Source organism: Cavia porcellus, unplaced genomic scaffold (genome assembly GCF_034190915.1).
Source record: "Cavia porcellus strain 051 isolate PalLab524CR breed Dunkin Hartley unplaced genomic scaffold, mCavPor4.1 scaffold_29, whole genome shotgun sequence".
In the NCBI taxonomy this organism is placed as follows: domain Eukaryota; kingdom Metazoa; phylum Chordata; class Mammalia; order Rodentia; family Caviidae; genus Cavia; species Cavia porcellus.
The window spans coordinates 44325275-44346880 of NW_026947512.1; the positions used below are offsets into that span (position 1 = coordinate 44325275).

A 21606-nucleotide genomic window follows, 5' to 3' on the forward strand; every position below is an offset into this window, starting at 1 on the left:
ACTTCTATGGACTTACTTTTCCTGTCATTAAACAATATATTATAACAATAATTTACATAGCATTTGCATTGAGTTCAGTATTGTAAATCACCTGAAGATAATTTAAAGGGCACAGGAGGATGCATGCAGGTTATACATTGTGCCATTTTATATAAGGTACTGGAGCATCTGCAGATCCGGGTATCTTGCGGGGATGGGGAGCTGGAAAAAAGCCTCTGTGGTTACTGTTTATTATGTAAAATCCATACAGATCATTTCAAAGCAATGAAAGGAGGTTTCACTATGGAAAAAATAGTTACCTATAACAGAAAAATTCTTGAAATTTCTAAAGCTGTAGGCAAAGGAAAGGCACAAAGAACTACAACCTGCAAAGCCGGTTAGAGAACTCTTATCCCTGTGCCTCGGGTCGCTTTAATAGATTTATTTAATTTCTTATCACTATAGTGGTTTGACAAAGTCCAGAGTCTGCCTATTTATCTTGCCCTTGGGGTGAGTTTCTCATTGAGGTCAGAAGTGATTCTGGGAAGGAAATATGCGGCTATCCGTGCTCTGGCACCAGTTCCTGCTTAAACTTTGAAAATCACCCCACCGTGTCCTTGGCTTCTGAATTATGAGTCTATTCACCGCCTTTGCCCCCTGTCAGAAGATGGAACTGAGACACACTGACAGTTTCTGGAAAGCTGTGTTCTCTGTTCTGGGTCACTACATGCAGCCTGCAAGAACACAGCTGTGATGATGTGACTGGGGAGAGCCCCCCATCAGCCTTCATCTGCCTTTGGGAGAGGAGGGACAAGGGACCCTGAATGTAGAATCCCTAGATCCTGGAGACACTGCCCAGTCCAGTCCCTGAGACCATGACTGAAGACAGTGACTGACTTGCTCAAGGCCATGTGGCCACAGTTTTCAGCACAGACCAGAACCAAACCTCTTGACCCCAGAGCCAAAGTTTCCCCTAAAGACCGCCAAGTGAGGACAGTGTCCCTTTGAAATGTTTGCTCCCAACCACGTCTACTATGTCTATGCAGCTCAGAGAGAAAAAGATTTTACACATCCCATAGATTCAATTTATTTCTGAGATGATAATGCATTTAGGGTGGGATCTGTCTCCAAATGGCATGTAACTTCCGTGTTTCCATCCTATTGTTGTGTTCAAAAACTCTCAAGAGGTCATGGAGACTTGAAAACTCATCTTAATATAGCAAGTTATTTATCAGCACCTTCATACCTTCCCTGTCTTATGCCAACATCCTTACAAAACAAAACAAAAAAGAAAAAAAAAACTATTCCAAATATCTACCCTACCTGGCTCCCTTCTCCATTTGCAAATTCATCTTCTCAAAGCAAGGCACCTATGCCTATAAGGTCTTCCCATCCAAAGACATACCTAGGAAGCGGTCTCGCCCTTGGAAGCAAGAGTTATACCTCCAGGACCCCCTTGTGCCGTTCAGGCACTGTGACACATATGTGTATACACCCATAAGCACGCACACATATGCACACACACACACACACACACACACACACACACACACACAGAGCAGCCAAGCAAGCCAAAACGAGAAAAAGGCCCAGGCAGGAGAGGAGAAAATGTCCCCTTTATATCTACAGGCTGCCTCCAGCAAAAGCATTTCTAAATACGATAGGTTAAATATATTGCTGCCATTACACTCTACAAGAAACACATTCCATAAAAACGAAGGTGCTGTAAATTATACAAATATGATGCTAACAAGCCAGGAAACGCGCTGCTAATGAGGTCAGCTACAGAACTCCCGCAGTGCTGCAAATCATGTGCCAATCCTGCATATGAGCTACAAGAACAGCATTGGGTCAGCATTTCTGAGTGGGTTTGTAACCTGCTGTTTGGTGTACGGTTACACAGGTAGATAAAAAGCTTCCATGCCTCCCTCTTCGCCACCCTCCAATTTTGTTTATGTGTCAAATATCCAAGTCATCAGACAAGCGTGCCCTGCATTAATGTACCTGACTATTATGCCTATTGTTCTCCTCCTCAGAGTGGAGAATTAGTCACTCAGATGTGTAAATATTGGTTACAGTTTTGAAGCATGCAAGCTTTGTGTTTCTATCAACCCCATTCCTGGAGGAATTATGCATGCTGTTGGCACCGGGGTTTGTACACACTGTATTTGCTAAAGCTCTAAAAATCAAATAAACATGTTCTCAGCTCCTGAATTATTAGTCCATTCACCATCTTTACCCGTTAGGGGGGGAAACAATAAACACGCCGAAATGTGGCATTTAGGAACTGCAACAAGATTTCTGCTTGGCATTTACAAGTTAGAGAACAATCGAAACACCCCTCCAATGCCTTTGTCAAGTGCCTTCTGCACAGAAAGCTGAGATGTCTTTGAAATCACGCTTGACCTCCTGGCGAAGGAGGCCATCACCTTGGGTGGGCTGCAGACCCCGCTTCTGCAGCACTGTCAGACCGGGGTTGCTGCTGCCCCTCAGGGGAGCAGAAAGAAGGTCAAGGATGTGGGTCTGAAGAAACCCATGCTCCCCAGATTTAGGGTCCCAGGGCACGTCTTTAAATGCAACCTGGCTTTCCATTGGAGAGTTCTCTGCCTCTGCTTGCTGCCCCAGGTTAGGATTCATAGGTCGTCAAAGTGGAATTTAAGGGGCATTGTTCCCAATGGTTGGATTCGTCCAACGGGCCAAAGATCCCCCAGACTGCGACCATTTGGAAATAACATGGCCCACCAGTTTTAAGGCCAGTCCTGCAGCTTCTTGGCACCTTTCTTTCCATTCCAAGATCCAGAGCAGTTAAGGTTTAACACCACTGAAGGTGAGCAAATAGAAAAGGAAGAAATTTCATATGAGATGCCCCAAAGAATACCAGAGAGCACTTAGCAGGTAGATATGATCACAAAGCTATCACCTACCTCTCCAGCATTAAGCAAGGTATTTATGGAACAGCTTAAGTTTAGAGCCAACATCGGGGGCATGGGGAGGAGGGTAGTTTTCCCCTGAACTGCCTGGCCCAGCCCCATTTGCAGACACCTGTTTATACTCCATCTCAAAGGCTTTATGGAGTCTGTGTTCCTCCGGGTCTATGGCCCTGCCGTGGATCTATTTGTATACACATATCACAGGTTTTGGAAATAACTTCAGCACATAAATGCCATTATTTCCAGCAGAGTTGGTGTAAACCATATTTACTACCCAAACACTCAGCTAAAAATCGAGCTGCAAGGAAAACGGTAGCAGCAGCAGCAACAACAGCAACAAAGAAATCAGTGACAGCTACAAACCACAACCACAAATCAAACAAATCCATAAAGTGGCCTTGAGGTGAGAAGCACGAAACAGAGGCGGGACAAGATGGCAGGTGGTGGTGCGCTCCACAGTCAGAAAGAAAATTGAATTCCTAATAACTTTCTCTAAATGAAGTACAGGCTGCTGGGGGTGGGGCACAGGCGTGAAGAAAGGAACAGGAAAGTACAGAAGAGGGCACACAGCAAGACACACATTCGTTTCTCTTACTCCGTGAAAACCTGCACACTCTGTGTGTCACAGCAAGGGGACCTAGCGTCTACCATGTGTACTGGGGCTGTTGCTAATACTCAGCAGCTACCCCTGTCCAGTTTCGCCCAAGTAAGCACAATCAGCATCCCCAGGTCACTGCTGTCCTGGGCTTCAGAGGTAGGAAATGTTTTGCTCACTGCTTCAATCAACAATCAGGCCACACTCAGACCCCAAGGGGGAGTCTTCATTCATTTATTATTTTTTACATTCACTAAGTGCCTTCTGTTGACTAAATGGTGAAACTGTGTGTTTGACACTGTACTGTAAGTGATAGAGATATATATGATTGATATTACAGACTGACAGGCATAAGAAATATTAAATGAGAAAATGATGCTTCAATAAAAGCAAAAACAACTTGAAAGTCAAATAATGGCATTCATTGGTGTCCAAGACAAAGAGAGCTATGGGCTACAAATGTTGACTAAGTCCTAAGTAACAAGAAAGCATTATGGGCTGGGGCAGTCAAGAAAGGCTCCAACGAGGAGGTGAGCCTCTAAAATAAGACTGAGCTAAGCAGAGTAGAGAAAAAAGCAGATTCAGTGCAGGAGAACCACATGGGGTAAAGATCAGATATAGAAACAAACATGGCATATTTGGTAAGAGACCATTTGAACTGACCTGCAGGTTTCTATAGGGGAATACAGGATGATAAACTTGGGAAGGTGGTTTGTTTCCTTTGAATATTAACCAACCAAATAATATTGTAGATTCAATCAAAATTGTGAGGAACACAAGTCCACCTTCAGTGAAGGACAGCCAACATTCTAATATTTTACACAAATTTGCAGAGAGGAAACTGAGCAGCTAGAGTAGCCTGTGCGGGCAGGGTGGAGGCACCTCTAACATATGTGTGAGCATCTTATTTGTGCTGTGTCCCCACTGGAAAGCACTAAACTGCATGAACTTATACCAACAGCCTCTACCTCCTGTCTAGCAAAATGTGGGCCTGGGTAGCAGAAGATATCAAAGGGGAACAAGTCAGACAGACACTGTCTTGCCAGCCAGGCAGAGAGTACTTGAACTCTGAGGGAAGGTCGGCTGCTTGAAATGGGAATGAGTGGAGAATGGCCATACCCAAAGCAGACAAAGTATAAAATATGCATTTTTCTCTTTCATTTTATACCATTTTTATGAGACCTCTTTGTAGTTGCAACAAGCAAAGCCCTTGGCTCGAGCCCTGTAGGGTTGGCAGATTTATTACTGAATTTTGAAAAAATGAAAACAGTTCAGTTGTCTGGCCAGGTAGAAGGGATTATCTTGACTTGAAAGAAACCACCAAAAAAAGGATTCACAGTGGTGGAGAGAGGGATCCCTGCTCTGCTGAGAGCCGTGTGCCTTCCACTGTGGCTGAAAGCAACAGCGAATTCTTTAAAAGTCTGTAGGCCCACCTCTAGCCTGGCTACAAGAACCAAGCTGCCTCTGACCAGCACCTCGCTGGCTCTCTGGCCAGACCTCTCCATGCTTCTCACCGTGGAGGAATTGGTGGCCTGACGCCTGCAGGATGATCTCCCCACCAGCTGCTGAGGGAGGGAGTCCAGGCCCACCTTCCAGATGGAGTCTGTTGAGGGGCTGGGGGCTCAGAGACCGAGGCTCCCGGAGAAGCTCTAGGTCAAGAGCACTGACCTGAAACCTTCACCTGGATACTTACCCTACTTAGTTTGACCTCTCCTAACCCATTTCACAAGTACAAACACTGTAAGAGGAGCAAGAAATGAGATCTTACAACTTAAAGATTGCTCTTCTGCTCCCATGATCCCATTTGACTGATTTATTATCTTAGCAGTTTACCGAATTCGTACTATGTGCCCAACAAGGCACTGGGCAAAGGAAGAAGTGAAGACATAGCCCCTGCCCTCAGGACTCTTGCTGACCAATGTGCTGATATATTCAGTCTGTTCAGGCTGCAATAACAAAATACCTTAGACTGAGAAATGTACAAGCAACAGAAGTATGTTGTTTATGGTTCCAAAGGCCAGAAAACCCCAGACCAGGGCAATGGCAGATTCCATGTCTGGAAGGTTTGCCTGTCTGCTTCATAGACAGCACCTTCTCACTGAGTCTTCATATGACAAAAGAGGCAGAGGGACTTTCCCAACCCTCTTTTACAAGTACTCTCATCTCTGTCCTCCCCAACTACCCCACCTCTTAATCTGTTGCCTCAGGACTAGATTGAAACACAAATGTGGAGGGAACACAAACACTCCAGCCATAGCAAGCAGCATATCCCAGCCCCTGCTCAAGTCTGGATTACTTCTGCAACACTAAGTCCCAGTGTAGAGCCACAGAGCCAGGAAAGTGGAAGTCCATCCCTGGGAGCCAACATGGCTTGTCTGGATCCACACCCAGCGAGCTCCAGGCTTCCGCAGCCTGCTGGACTCCTGTCTTCCCCCACTGTCCCCGTCATCCTTGGAGCAGCGCTTCCTGTCGATGTCTCCTCGGGAGCTGTGGTGCTGCTGGTGTGTACTGGAGGCCAGGCTCACCCAGTGGTAAGAGGTGGAAGATAAGACAATCTTCTGGCTTCCGCAGTCTCGCTCCTGCTTCCCAGCCCCTGACCCAATTCCCTTGTTTCTGGTTTCCTATCGCTCCTGTGCTGGCCATGGAGAACTGACTGGCACTTCCCTCTCTAAGACTTTGGTGCCCTAACCTTTGGCTGCCCCTTGGAAACTGAGATCCAGACATCCCCAGCTGGTGCCCTCTTGCAGGACCACTGTGAACTAGAGCCCCACCTTCACGTCGTGGGCCTTGCCCTAGTGCTCTGCAGCCTGCTGGCCCTGTGTGACCGGCCCCTGACACTCAGCCTTCCCTTCTCTGCCCCTCTCACTCCAGCCTCTGAAGAAATGGGGAATTAGCGTCTGCAAAGCACGGTGAGGAGGAAAACAGCCAAGTACTTTCACCCACAAGAAGAAAGAGATTTTAATTGAAAAATGAAATCACAGATTACATGCAAATCTTTGTTGGCAAATTTCAATTACTGCCAAATTAAATGCATAACTAAGCTAAGCATCTTCAGGACACTCCATTTAATGTTTCCCTGGGATGTGGCCACAGCAATCAGAGGTGACATGATAGGTGTGCAGAATGAGCTTCTTCCCCGGAAGAACTCCAGAGAGCTCAGCCTCTGGCCACCTGGTGCCCCACATTTGCAACTTACACAGGGTGGTCTTAGCTGGCAAGTGGCCCAGAAAGGTAGGACTAGAGAAGATCTCTGAGGAATTTTACCATGCCCCAACCCAGCTTCCTGTCTTTCAAAAGCAAGGAAAAAATTAGGCAATAATCTGGTATCAACAATAAAAATTTTTTCTAAAACATAAAAAGATTAAAAAAAAGCATACTTTGGCTTCACCTGTTACTTTGTACTACAAGAAAAAGAAAGAAAGAAAGAAAGAAAGAAAGAAAGAAAGAAAGAAAGAAAGAAAGAAAACCAAGACTCAGAAAGTTCCTTAATCAAGCCCCGGCAGCCAGGGGCAGAGCCTAAACAAGAGCACAGGTTACAGGAGCAGAAGGAAACTGATTCCACGCCTGGGTCCCTTGGTTAACACTAGCTCACCAAGCTAAGCCTACCTTGCCGGTCTGGGGTAGGGTCTGCCCCTTGCCAGTCTGGGGCCGATAAGACTGTATTTGTCCTACTCTCTGGGATTCCATCCTCACACCCATGCCGCCCAGGATGGTTCAACATGTGAGCACTAAGTACCCACCACACAAGAGGCACTTTGCTGGACACTGGAACTTGGGACTAGGAGGGCAGAACACACACCACCATTCACTCCTCAAGGCCGAACCACTGCATCTGGCTGTGAGAGTGGACATTACCATGGCTACATCTGAGTCTCTCCAACCAACTTGCAAGTGCTTAAGGGAAGAACTACAGCCAGCACTAGACATCACTACCCTCCACACCCACACCCTTTCCAGTCCCTTCGGGTACAAGGGATACAAGGGATACGTGAATAGAAGGCAATGCATATTTGACAGGAGACCATTGGATCATAGTGGTTGTGGCTCAGAAGATGCGAATATGATCTATGTATGAAGTTTTACCCTCAATTCAGAGCTGCTCCTGGATGCCTTTTATGCATCAGGAAGTTTCTTATTACTTCTAGATTATTTCCATATTGGTCAACACCAAGCCACTAGCACACCCCAAGGAGGACCCGCTAAGTGAGTTGTGTCCATCACAGCCTGTGAAGAGGCATGTGATTTGGAACCTATCCCAAGAGTGGGAAGCCGGAGAGTCCCGGAAGCTGACACAGCCAGCATCCTCAGGGCCTCCATCCTCAGAGTCTGGTGAAAAAGGCCAGGACAAGTCTGGCAGGCCAGGGCTGGTGGCCGGAAAGTCCCCCTCCACGGGGCCAGGGCCAGGGGCCGCCCAGTTAGGGCCATCTCTCCCTCTGACTCCACCTCTGCAGAGCAGGTGGGTTCTCTGGCCTTATCTGCCAGATGGCTCCCGGAGGGGATGATTTATTAGGTGCAGAAAGCTGGCTGATAAATTTTACTGCAAGTCCCCAGCAGAATACTGGGGGTAGCAACAGCCCAGCACAGGCAGCTCTAATGGAAAGTGCCGTCACCAAAGAGCAAGCGTTATTTATGACTGTCTGTAATGCCATTCGGGGGAAATTCATCATCGCCTCCCTGCTCCGTGTGTGTGTGTGTGTGTGTGTGTGTGTGTGTGTGTGTGTGTGTGTATGGATAGCAGCAGGGCTGGTGGAGGGGGATAGGTGGGGAACAGGGAGAGCCTCGCTGGGAATCTGCAAGCAGAGAGCAAGGCCCTATTTTCCCTGGATGACCCAAGTCCTCTTGTCAAGCTCTGACCCACAAGGTCCCCTTACTGCCCCTCTTGCCCCTGTTCCACACTGTGATCAACCCCACCGTCTCCCTCGGCCACTGAAAGAGAGAGGAGAGTGGCACTTGGACGTTCCCTGTATGGGGCACTGGTTCTGGAATGTCTGCGTGGGTCAGAGAAGCCCCACCTTGAAGCAGAGGTCTATTTGCATGCCCCATCAAGCTTGGGGGAAAGGGGATTTTCTCCTGCTTCACAAAAACAATGGAGGCTTGGAGCAAGACAATGACCTGCCTCTGTCCCTGCAGTCAGGACCAGGTAGCTGTTAGGCCTGAAACCTTTTCCCTCCTGATACCCAGGTGGCCCTGGTAAGGCCCCTGTGCCCAGCTGTCCTGTGGCATTGGCTTCATGGATACACTAAGGGGATGCCCTTGTCTAGTCCCACCACCACCACTACCACACCAGCAGGCGGGGCCCCAACCCCTGTCCTTCTTCTCCATATGTACAGAATAGTTGTGGATTCCCATCTGTCTTCTATCTGAGTTATTTATGTCTAGGTCTGTCTCTGTTATCAAATGAAGTGCTCCTTGAGGGCAGGGTCTGTATCGTATTCATTTTTGTGTTTATCTCGGCGGTAGGCAAGGCTCCTAGCACAGAGTAGCCTTGATAAATGCTAGAAAATAAAATCACACTGACAGACAAGATCTACAGTACTGGGACAGTGTGTGTTCCCAAGTGCCTGTCACCATGCTGGTATTCATAGTGTTTGCAAACAGGCTCGTCCCCACCTGCATGTCAATCAGCACAGCTTGATGGGAAGAGTGCTGGTTTAAGAGGCAGGAACGTTGGGTTCTAGTGGGCAGCACCCCCAGACATTCTTTGAGTGCACAACATGAGCCACATCAGATTTCATTACTAGCGCAATGATTCAGTTTGAGCAGCTCAGTTTACTCCTGTGTGTGCTGGTGCTCTGAGATTAAAGGAGTAACACAGTCTGCTCCTCCTAACAGGATTAACATGGGAACACGGCTGTGGCGAGCAGCAGATCCGAGTTCCAGGGAGAGAACAACCTGTAGCAAGCAGTTCTTTATGCCAAGAACTATGCTGAGGTCCTCTGTTCATGTCACTCATTTAATGCCTTCACCGTAATTCCATGGGATCAATTCTATTATTATGTTCACAAATATAAATTTGAAGACACAGTGTCAGCTCCTCCATTCACTGGTTAGGTGTCCTGGAGTTAAGTCATTTTCTCTTTAGGGACTCTGTATATCATCTGTGAATAAATGATTCAATCAGTTGCTTAACAAAGTCCCAGCAGCTTCAAATCTCTGTGGATTTTAGGGTCACACTGTTACCCCACCATCCCAGGACAACTCGAGGCCATGAAAAAGGATGAGTGGTCAGCACTTATAAGAGCAGTATGCTGTGCATTGAGTTTTTGCTGGAAGACTGAGAGTTTAATGCACCCTAACAAAATAATATCAAATATAGGGGATAGGACCCACTGGGACTGACTCTCCAGAAGAAAGAGTCTGATAACTTTAGACCCAGAGTGGAGGCAGGCCAGAGCTACAGGGACTGCAGTCACCTTGGGAGACAGATCTCCAAGACTGTCCACCTTCTGGTCATCCTAAACTGGTGAGGACTTTGACAATGGTGCTCTACCAAAGCTCTCTTAGTCTCTTTTCCAGATCCATGGTTGATGTTCCCAGAGTCATGACATTAAAGAGAATTTTATGGCCTCTCATCCAATGAATCTGTATGGAAATTAAGAATGAAAGCAGTAAAAAAAAACTCCCTAGAAGCTTTCTGTCACTGTAATAAACACCTGAGACAATAGTTTATAAAGAGAAAAGGTCCAAAATCAGTTGGCACCATAATCAGTTGCTTTGGTCTTGTTAGCAAGGTAGCACATCATGGAAAGGGACTCATGGAAAGACAAATTGCTCAGTCATGGCCAAGACATGAAAGAGAAGGAGAGAAAGAGACTGGAGGCTACTTATTCCCTTGATACCCCCACTCAGCCCCACTTCTTAAAGTTCCACCACCTCTGGATGGCAGGATGGGCTTTAAGACAATGGCCTTCAGGAGACACTTGAGATCCAAGCCAAGCTACCACCAATCAGTGGTCTTTCCTACAGTGGATGATCAGCCAGGCAACTGGACAGTGTATGTTCCTTCTCCAGGTAGCCTTCCCAGAACGTTTGCTGCAGGAGAAGCATTTCGCCTGCCCCACGGGAAGCTGTATGCATGAGGATCACCATGTTTTGTGTTTGTTTGTTTGTTTGTTTGTTTGTTTAGCAAATGGGGAAGAAAAGTCCTTTAACTTTACAAAAATATTAGTTTGGAGCCCAAGATCAGTATCAATATAGTTTGGCAGACTTTATACAAAATTAGATAAATAATAAGCCTCATACTCACTCTGATGAATTTCCCTCAATCCAGTGGGGATACCAAACAGGTTTGCAACACAAATGATAACTTTTGGTCTGAATTCCATTCACATCACAAAATTAAATATATCCAGGAAACAGAAGCTGAACCATAATAAATAAGGGTGACCGTTTTGGAATCAGACAGCCTTAGCTTCAAGACTCACATTGATGTCTTGCGTCATTAAAGGCAAGTTACTTCACATTTCTGAGCTCACATTTCCTCCTCTGGAAATAGTTTTTTCATAGGACTGGTTTAAGGACTGCATTAGACAAAGCATATACAGCCACTGTGAAATGGCACATATTAAATGTACAATAAATGGTACTGATGGTTATGGTATAACTTTCAGAGAGTCCCATCATCTTAGACATTGATCACATAGCCAATAGTACAGTATGAATGTTTTAGCCTTTTCCAAACTCATGTTGAAACTTAGTACCTGATGTAATACTGTCAGGAGGTGAGGACTGATTTTTGGTTCACAAGCACCCCGCCATCAGGATGGATTTCTGTAAAAAAAGAGGGGGTACCCCAAGAGAGGCCTCCCTTGTCCCCTCCATCACAGAAGGGTGCAATGTTAGTCCCTGTTTGCCCCCTGCTCAGTATCTGCCCCTGGCAGTAAGGCCCTCACCAGAGACCAGATGCAGTGCTATGGTCTTCAACCTCCCAACCTCCAGAACTATGAGAAATAAATATTTGTACTTTATAAATCACAGTCTCAAATACCCAATTATAGCAGCACAAAATGGCCTAAAGCAACCAAAAATTTCAAGACAATTTGTCTTCTTGATCAACATAAACTGCTTCCTCCTCCCTCAATTGCTCTTAAAAACCAAGCCCCAAAGATGGTACAAAGGGACTATCATTCAGACACATTTTAAAGATGAATCTCCATAAAGAATGACTCATATTCATCTAAATGACCAATCCCTCTGAAAACTGTGACTTCCTTTCCAATTTCCAAAGAATTGCTATTTTTCGGTACCTGGACTACCATGAAATATAAAATGAATATGATATTTTCTCAGCCATGAAAAATGAAGATGATATTTTTTGCCAACCATCCAAAGACAAAGACAAGGGCAAAACACTCCTATTATTTAGGCCTCTCATTCTCAAACATAGGTTCATGCTCTGGTCCCAAGAATACTGCAGAAGAATTACATAGAGTGTTTGGTTAAAAATACTGATTTCCTGACTTTAAGACCAGAAATTTTGATTTAATCGAAAATGAAGCCCAAGAATCTATATTATAAACAAGCCAGAGATTCAAATATATATCCAGGTTGAAAACCACTGACACTTATATGCCAGTGGTTATGTTTCTATGTATATCTTATTATTTTTATCACATATTTTCTGTCTTTTTGAACCTAACATTTTTACCATTAAATCACAGGGAGACTGGTGAGAAAGAGTATAAATATCTTTATGCTATGTCTCAAAGCCCCATCAGCAACTTCCATTTATATTTTGAGATTCTCATAGCACTAGATGTTATAAAATTTCTCTCCTTGCTTTCAGTCTCTGGGTTTCATAAAAATGCTACTCAATATTTAAGATAGTAGTAAAGTTTTAAGACTTTAAACAGAAAGTAGTAAATAGAATTTAGCTGGTGTAATACAACTGATTCATTGGCTTCCTGGAACACCAGGAAGGGCACTGTGGGGCACACCAGGTGGGCACTGTGAGGAGACTCCTGGCTCTTTAATAGGAAGTATGCAAGGTTTAACTAGTGATGTCTGCTGTGGGCATGGTCAACACATAGGCCAAAGAAAACACACTTCTAGCTCCACTTCAAAGCACATCACGGCCAAATGGTAAGAACTATAAAATTCATTTTAAAATTGTATTTACATTTAAAGTTTCCATCCATACTTCAGCTGAGACCTTCTTTTCCATTATTATCATTTTCCTGACTATATAAAAGAGGTGTTTTAGAATCTGTCTGACCTGGTACAAATAAAGTAGAAAATAATCTGGAATAAGACCAGAAACTCTAAAAGATGTTGGTCTCTTGTGTTAACAAGGACAGACTTGCAACATAAATAAAGAAGTCTTTCTCATCTTGTTGCTTTCCCTTGAACTTTTTCTTCTATCCTAAATGTCTTTTTTTTTTTTTTTTTTTTTTTTTTTTTTTTTTTTTTTTGCTTTTCTGCACTCTCTATTGTACTTTTTTTTTTTTTTAATGGTACCAGGGATCGAACTCATGACTGCCTGCTTGCAAGGCAGGTGCTTATGCCACTGAGCTAAATCCTCAGCCCCTCTATTATGCTTTTATTGCAACTCTTCTAATCATTTAAGGCAAGTGAAGATCAATCTATCTCCTAATAAAAGATCTGATAAAATCATTCATTTCTAATTGGGGTCACTCGCCATAATATTTAGATACTTTATGAAAGCACTCGTGGTTAATCATAATCCTGGTTAATAGTTGTTTATCTACCTCTTTCCCTGGCCTGGGAGCCTGGACAGCAAGGGCACAGTCACACTCACCTAATAAGGTGAGTCATCCTTGTGACCCCTCAGTTGAATTAAACCCAAAAAGCATCTTTAGGCTTTGCTTTTACTTTGTTTTATAAAACTAAGAAATATAATTTACCCTGGAATTGCTATGATTTGGAAGTGCCCCTCAAAGGGCCATGTGCTGAAGGTGTGCCCCACAGTTTATGGTGCTACTGTGCAGAGAGAGAACACTTAAGAAGTAGAGCCAGTCACACACAGTGTCCTTGAATAGGACATTGGAACCCTAGCCCCTCCTCATTCTCCCTTTCATGGCCTGAACACAAGGTGGAAGTGTGCTCCACCTTGCTTGTCCTCAAAGTAATGGCCTGAAAAACCATGGACTGAAGCCTCCAAAACTATAAGCCCAAAAATAAACCCTTCCTTTTTAAAAGTGATTCTCCCAGCTATTTTGTTACAATTACAGAACTTTAGCATTGTTCACAGAAGGTCTTCCTGGTGTTTTGTGTTCTCCCTGGTGTATATGAATGCAGAGAAGCCTAGGTGAGCAAAGGTCCTTCTCAGTCCCCTGTCAACACTCTATCTCTGCTTCTGGGCTGAGGGAGAAGAGCTGACACCAGGGGCCCCTTGCTGAGGGCAAATCCAAGGGGGTTTGTCTGGTGAGTGTGTAGCATCTGCGGAAAAGCACGTCCACCAGGACCCAACAAAGGGGCTAGTGACTCACCTTCCCAAGATGACACTGGCCTGGAGATGTGGTCAGTGGAGTGGACAGGGAGCCCAGCCTCTGGCTCCTCAGCAAGCCTCAGAGTAGCTGAGTTTTTGTGCACATCTGTATTTCCTGCCATCTTGGTGCCCAAGCCTTCTCTCTTCCCCAGGGATAACAAGTGACGAAGCAGGGAAGCAGATGGAGAGAAGGGCTGGGCAGCAAGAAGCCCTAGTCAACAAATTAGGGCTGTATCTGTGTCATCTGAAGTCACACCAGATACTAAATTTGCCGGCTCAGCCTCCCAGAGGTGGTTCAGTTTGTCCTGCCTGCTACCCTCAAGTCACCCAGGTTTTCAAGGGGCTCCATGTGGCACAGAGAGACCAAAAGATGGATAGAACAATGCTTGGATACATACTTTGGCTTTTCTCCAAAAATCACTTTTTGTAAAGTTATAGAAATGTGAAGCTCATGAGCACTGGCAAGTGCATGGGTTAGAAGCTCTTTGTCTTACGGATCAGAAAAATGAGGCCTAGAGATGCTTGTGATTTATTTTCTCCAGGACCTCCATATGCTTAGTGGTGGAGAGGGAGCTATTTCCTCTCCAAGTCAGGATCATTTCTAACACAAGCTTCAAAAGATACTGAGTACTGGTCATTAGCTTTTACTCAATATATGTAAGAAAATACGTTATACTCAAACAGATAATGATTAAAATAAACATAGCCCAAATGCTGTTCTCGACTTTGCCTCTTAGTTCTCAAAATCATACTGGATAGACAGGTTAGGTTCTTCCAGGAGAAAAAAAGTTAAACTTTAGCAAAATGGAACAAACACTTATTGAATATCTATGTCCATCCATTGGGCTAGGCACTTATTTCCTTCAATCCTTGCAAATACCCAGAAAGCAGGTATTAAGACCGGTTCTTTCATAAAGGAGGGAAGGAACTAGCCCAAGAAGCAAAGCTTTCAAGTGGACAGAAGCAGATCTGATTTCCAGGCCAGTGTTTTTCCACTCTTCTGTGGTGTCACTTTATCTTTTTGAATTCCTGGAGCCAAGAAGGCACATTCGGGCTCACATGCTCAAGGCAATTCCCAGGGTCATGCCCTGCCCCAGCCAATAGTCAGTCCCCTCTGTTCTACCCCAGCCACGTCTCCAGAGGTGCCCATCCTCCTCATGTCTGTGAGGTATCCTGGAGCTTTAGGCAGAGGCATGTGAATACACAGAACGGGACCTCAGAGGGCTTGCTTCTGGCCACCCCAACAGAATTTCACCCAGTGGCACAGAACAGAGAGGTCTGTGCTTGGTGTGCAGTTGTAGCTCAGTTGCTCATAGCAAAGTGCTATGAGGACAAATGAGCTCATAAACCTGAGGAGTGCTGTGAGCTTTCTGAATGTTACATAAATGGAGACGCTGATACGATCCCACTGATAACGGTGGTGAGGAGGTGCTACGTCCATGGTCATAACTTAAGGGAATATTTCAAATGAGAAAACCCTACCAAAATCAATCCACTGAACTTTATTTAGAAGAGAACTACTAATAAAACTGTTATGGGAATGTGAACTCTTGGGAAATAATGATTATTTTCTTCTGTTAAAAGGCTCATCAGATCCATCTCCAAAGTACAGTTCAGCTATTTGTGGGCTCTTTGCTACTCAAAGAAACAAGTTCTCTGTTTACAAAGCAGCAGCTGCTGTCCTTCTGTGTGCTGGAGCCCTGGAGTTTAGAGCAGCAGCTCACCTGTATTTCTAGAGCCACTGTCAGATACTTCCATTTATTGAGGGTTCTGACGCAAACAAGGAATTTGTGTTTAATATTCTCCTTGATCCTCCTCTTACCCCCCCCCCACCTTCATTAAAATCTGCCATGTAACTTGAGTTTAGAATCATTAGTGGGTGAATCTTAAGACTATGCTGCCTTTCTCAGAATTGGATAAGGTTTTGCTCCAAAGAGCAAGTTTTTGCTCCACAAGTCCAGAGGGAACCGAGAGTGTACCTGGAGTGCCCACTGCGGCAGGACACCCCTCCTTTAAGCTTCTGATCCCTGACTGCCCATTAGCCTGTTTAGGGACACGGATGGGGAGATGAAATCCCCAGACTAGGGGGAACTAGTGGCAAAGAAGAGATATAGTGAATGGAAGTAACTCACACAACCCACAGGGAAATGAGGTACCTAGTCAAGAATGGACAGAATCCTCTCCAAGGCCCAAGTGGCAGTTAGATCACTGTTGTCCTATTTATCAGTTTTTCAATGGAATGGAGGTAGGGGGAAACTATTCAAATTAAATTTTAACCTTGGAATTTTGAGGAACTCCTAACTAGAAGCATCATCAGGAAAAATTTTAAAAAGAAAAAATATAACCACCAACCACATTTTGGAACTTGCTGATGTGCGCCGTTTGTGAATTCTCGGAAATATCTCCAAAAGACGCCACGGAGAAGTGGGCTCAGTAGTGGGGACTGAGACTGGCTGCAGAAGAAAGCTCACTCCCGTCATTTTCCTCAAAATGCGTAATTTGCACTGCAAAAGGCTGAACAGGGAAGCCACGCAGGATAACATGGGGCTTCTCGTGTCCAGGTGTGGAACATCTCTGCTCTGGCATCGCACGACTGTGGGCTGCAGGCCTCCTGGCTGTTCCCAGCCTGAGCCCAGCTTCCTGTGACAGATGAGACTGAAACCACGGCAGGCAAACCTGAGGCTCACCATCCATGTTCTAGTGCAACCTGAACTGCCATCTCCTGGTACTCTCAGGAAGAAACAGTTTTCAGTATAGTTTCTAGTTTCTACCCTTATTTGGCCCAAAGTTAGAATTTGTCGCCATTTTTATTGATTGTCAGAAAGGAAAAAGTCCTCACCATTGAGAGTCATAGGCCACTACGTTAGTCCATTTTATGTTGCCACAATAGAATATTCAATGATAAGCACCTTATAAAGGAGGGAGGTTTATCTGTCATATAATTCTGGTGGCTGCAAAGTCCAAACAGTACAGCACCCATCTAGTGAGGGCTCCTGGCTGCAATGCAACATGGTGAATAAGTGGAGAGCAAACCATATGAGTGTGGAAGGGACATAGGTTCAAGTAAGGAAGTAAAGTATCAGAAAGAGGCCAGAGTTGCTGTTCCACAACAACTCATGCTTGTGGAAACTTACACAATCCTGTAAGACCACATTAGTGCCTTTGGAGGATGGAGTTCCCATGATCAAATCATCCTCCACAAGGCCAAGTTTCTTACAGATCCACCACTTGTCAGTATCGTTACACGGGGGACCAAGTTGCCAGCACATTGTTGCGGTCTGGATCTTCAGTGTTCCCCAGAGATCCATGTGCTTAAAGACCTGGGTGACAGCCTTTGGTACCACTTGGAGGTGATGGAAACTTGAGGAAGCAAGAAAAAGAAGTTAGCGTACTGGAGAAATACCCTTGAAGGATCACTGCAAACCAGGCCCCTCATTTTCCTCTTCTGCTTCCTGGCCACTGAGGTAGACAGAGTCCCCCAACACATGCAGCTTCCATGATGTACTGTGCCACCATTTACACAAAGCAATGGGGCTAATTAACCATGGACTGAAACTTCCAAAATAAATCTTTTATTTTAAAGTGATTTCTTTAAGTATTTTGTCACAGTAAACAAACACATGAGCCTTAGGGAGACACACCCAAACTACGCTTGAACTACAGCAGCCACTTCCTGCCCTTCTAAATTGAATGCTCCAAAGTGAATTCAGACACAAAAGTGTATCTCCCTTAAATAAGGGGACTTACGAAACTTACGTGTACTTATCTGGTACTTCAGACACTGAACACTTGTGCTGAGATGGTTCAGTCCATGGCATTCCTGGAGAGCCTGCTCCTCCTCCTCTCTGTCCTTCACTGATGAAGAGTTTGAAGAAGTACAGCTAGTTGAGTTCCTTCCTGGCTGTCCACTCTCTAGGTAATGGACTCAGTTTTGTTATCAAAGGAATGAAGTTTTTAAATTTTGAAATCTTGACATATTCCCTCGAGATGCACTTCTAGAGCTTTATCCCCAGAAGGCTTCAAGGACAGAGAAGGCACACTTCATTTAGAATGATTGAGCCAGAATATGCATATTGCAGGAAGAATAAAAGCCCTCACTTCCAAAAGGCTCTTAACCTTGCTAATTTATAGTGTTTCTCTTGCCCTCTGCCAGACTTTCTCTACCTAAAAGTGTGCGATGATCAGTAGCTCCATTTCCTCCCTTTCTCCTGATCTCATCATCATCTAAATAATGCTTCCCTCCCGCATCCACTCTCACCCCACCCCAATAATATATTAGGATTTGCCTCCAGAAAAAATGAAGCCTCTCTCTCTCTCTCTCTGTCTTTCTCTCTCTCTCTCTCTCTCTCTCTCTCTCTCTCTCTCTCTGTCTTTCTCTCTCTCCTATCTGTCCATCTGTCTGTCTCTGTCTGTCTCTGCTTCTCTCTTTCCCTCCCTCTCTCTGTGTCTCTGATCTCGGAAATAAAATTCTTCTCAAAGACATCAGCATGCAGGAACTACTACCGTTGTCCTGCAGGGAGGTCCCCGTCACCCCACACCAAGCAGTTTCCTTCAGTGCCCGTGAGGCTGACATGCAGTGGGAGAGACCGGGAGTCACTGGCCAGCACAGCTTCAAGTTTCAACTAGAAACTGAGCATTTGGACGTGATCATCAGAGAGAACGCTTGCATCCTCCGAATGGGCTGAGCAAAAGACACTTGGGTTATCTCAGGGTAACACAGCTCTGGTTCTTGCTTCTCACTCTCTTCCCAAACGCCTTTACCTATAGAACAAGGAAATACTTTGTGGCCCAAGAAACTCCTCTTTCCAGGTAGCAAGTATATCACTGTTCAGCCGAAAGTCATGCCACCCCCATGTGCTCCCCGTACCATACCGTGCTGAGATATCTTACACCTCAGTCTTCTCCCTACCAGGAGGATCATAAGGTATAAATAGCATTCCTGAGGAAGCCTGGGGCAATAAGTCATAATGTCAAAGAATGCCACAAGTGACAATGTACTCCAGTGGCCACCAAACAAGGGGAGATCCAGAAAGGAGCAAGTACCCTGCTCCCACCTTCACCCCCAGATTCCTTGCCCCTCTAATCTCCATACACAAATGTCCCCTGGTCCAGCCCCAGCAGGACTAGGAGTCCAGGCAGCAGACAATGCCCCCACAGGAAGAGGGTGGCACTTTTAATCCTTGGTCAGAGGCCTCCAGCCACCTCACAGCTGGGCTCCAGGGCGCACCTCCCCGCCTCCCGCCCCACATCCCTGCATCTGGGTAACAGCCTCCACGCGGTGTGTGTAACTCAGAGCCACATGACACTGAAATGCTAAGTGAAGAGCAATTAACTTTTGCTTCTGAAAACCCACTTTAGCTTTCCATAACTCTTTGGGGGCCATTTCAACTAAGCCAAACCTCCCGCACATTCTCCCTCAGCAATAAATTACCTTCCTGGCTTTAATTAGCTGCTGGAGTGCAACCGGGCTGGGTGCTGACATAGCAGCTTTCCCTACAGGTCCCGTTCTGTCAGACACCAGCAGAATGGCAGCTGCAGGACGTGCGGGCCACCTCGGCAGGGACACAGTGGCCATGGGCCACTCACCTCCCTACAGGTGGGTAGGGTGCTGAGCTCAAGCTTCCTCTGTTCAGGACGAAGTCATTCGGCGGGGCCTTGGCCTCCACTGGTGCCTGCTTGGTCCTGGCTGGTATGGCCCAGTTGCTTCCCTCCCTGCAGACTGTCCTTCCTTCAAAGAGCCCACAGCACGTGCACACATGCACACACCAGCCCCCGGGTAGCCAATATCTTTATCTCCCTTATTCTTGCTAAGGGAGAAATTACTGACAGAGCTTAACATATAAGCCCTCCCAGAAGACTCTGCTGTATAATTGTGAGCTAAGCTTGAATCAAAATGAATAAATCTCTAAGCATATGATTTTAGTCACATCTGTAGGCTGGAATAGTATTCACTGGAAAAGAAATCAGTAATCAGTCACCCTGGGAAACTCCAACTTCACTCTGAACCCCAGATTAAGATAGGAGGCATATGACCCTATCTCTAACTGGAATGTGACTGTCCACAAATCTCTGTGGCCCTACAGCCTGCATGAGCGGTGGATAAATATCCGAGAGTCCCCTGGGTCCAGCCACACTCTGTCATGAGAAAGGATAGGTGTGCATGCATGTGTGTGTGAATAGGGAAGTGGCATTCTATTCCATACCTCAGTGCAACATGCTGTTTTCTGAGTCTGCTCCATCTGAGCAAAGGCAGCATCCACTAAAGCCCCTGCTGATTCCTTAGGACCCCTGGAAGGGTTAAGGCCACTCCTCAGCTCTGTGGAAGAGCTCCTTCAGGCCCCAGCTTACATCTCCTCTGACAACCAGTGACCTCCCAGGGCCCAATTACAGGCTGCTTTCTTCCATCCTTCTCTTCTCAAGAAACAAAGAAAAAAACTTTTTAAAATAAAATATTTTGAAGGAATCCTTGGAGAAGTCACTTCTCTGGATGGCAGCATGTGAGGAGAAGCCTGAAGCCCCAGCGGAACAGCTAGACATAGCACAAGGCAAGACCTTGCCCATTAGTGCGTGGCCCCCAGGGCTGGGCGTGGAGCCCTTCCTATAAACCCCTGATCATGCAGTTGAACCTGGGGCAGACACTGATCCATGTCACATGACCTTTCCTGGATGCATTTGTGTCTAAGCTCCTGTTTCCCTGGAACTTGTTCTTCTCTTCACCACAAAGAGGCCTATGATGACAATTTGCGCCTTAGAGATACTGGGTCAGAAGCAGGGTATGCCAAGCCTGTTTTTGAATGCAATGTCCTTGGCCAGTGTGGTGACCACTGCAGAAACAGAGTGGCCCGGAGGAGTATCCAATTCTACCTCCAGGTGTTCAAGACAGATAAGAAAGGCTGGGGACTTTGTACCTTGGAACTTATACCAAAGGGGAAGTTTGTCTGTGAATATGCTGGTGAAGTTTCAGGGTTCTCTGAAGTACAAAGAAGAATTAACTTACAAGCAGCATATGACTCAAATTACATTATAGCCATCAGGGAACATATTTGTAATGGACAGATAATGGGAGCATTTGTTGACCCTACTTATATGAAATACTGGAAGATTCCTTAATCATTGTTATGAGCCAAACTTGCTGATGATACACCTGTTTGAATTGACTCAATGGTACCTAAGCTAGCACTTTTGCAGCTAAAGACATTTTGCCAGAAGAAGAACTGTCTTATGACTATTCAGGAAGATATCATAATGTAATGGACAGATATCATAATCCAATGGAGAGACAGAAAGACCAGATAATGGGAAACTAAGAAAACCTTGTTACTGTGGTGCCTAATCATGTACTGGTCCCTTGCCGTATAACAGTTCATTACACTGCCCCTTAGAGAAGGCAAACATCAGTTAGGAAGTCCCCTCAGTGGGCAGGAATAAGAGGGATTCAAGCATGTATGACCCCATGCTTCTGGGCTCACCTTGTGCAAGTACTGTAGTCTCCAGGTAACTGCTGTGTGGGAAGCATTTTACCCCTCCCTGTAAGGAGAGCCAGTGGTTTTCCAGGCTTGTCTTTGCCTTATTGCGTAAGTTTAACTGAAGAATGTGGCAAAGACTCTGAATTATCCACCAGTATCATTTCTCCCCTTTTATAATAGAATTCTCAT

The 21606-nt window shown here is 45.5% G+C and overlaps 1 pseudogene; it reads left to right on the forward strand.

Annotated features, from left to right (window-relative positions):
* Window positions 1–20438: 20438 nt before the first annotated feature.
* On the forward strand, window positions 20439–21353 carry LOC100729696 (histone-lysine N-methyltransferase SETMAR-like; annotated as a pseudogene).
* Window positions 21354–21606: the final 253 nt, after the last annotated feature.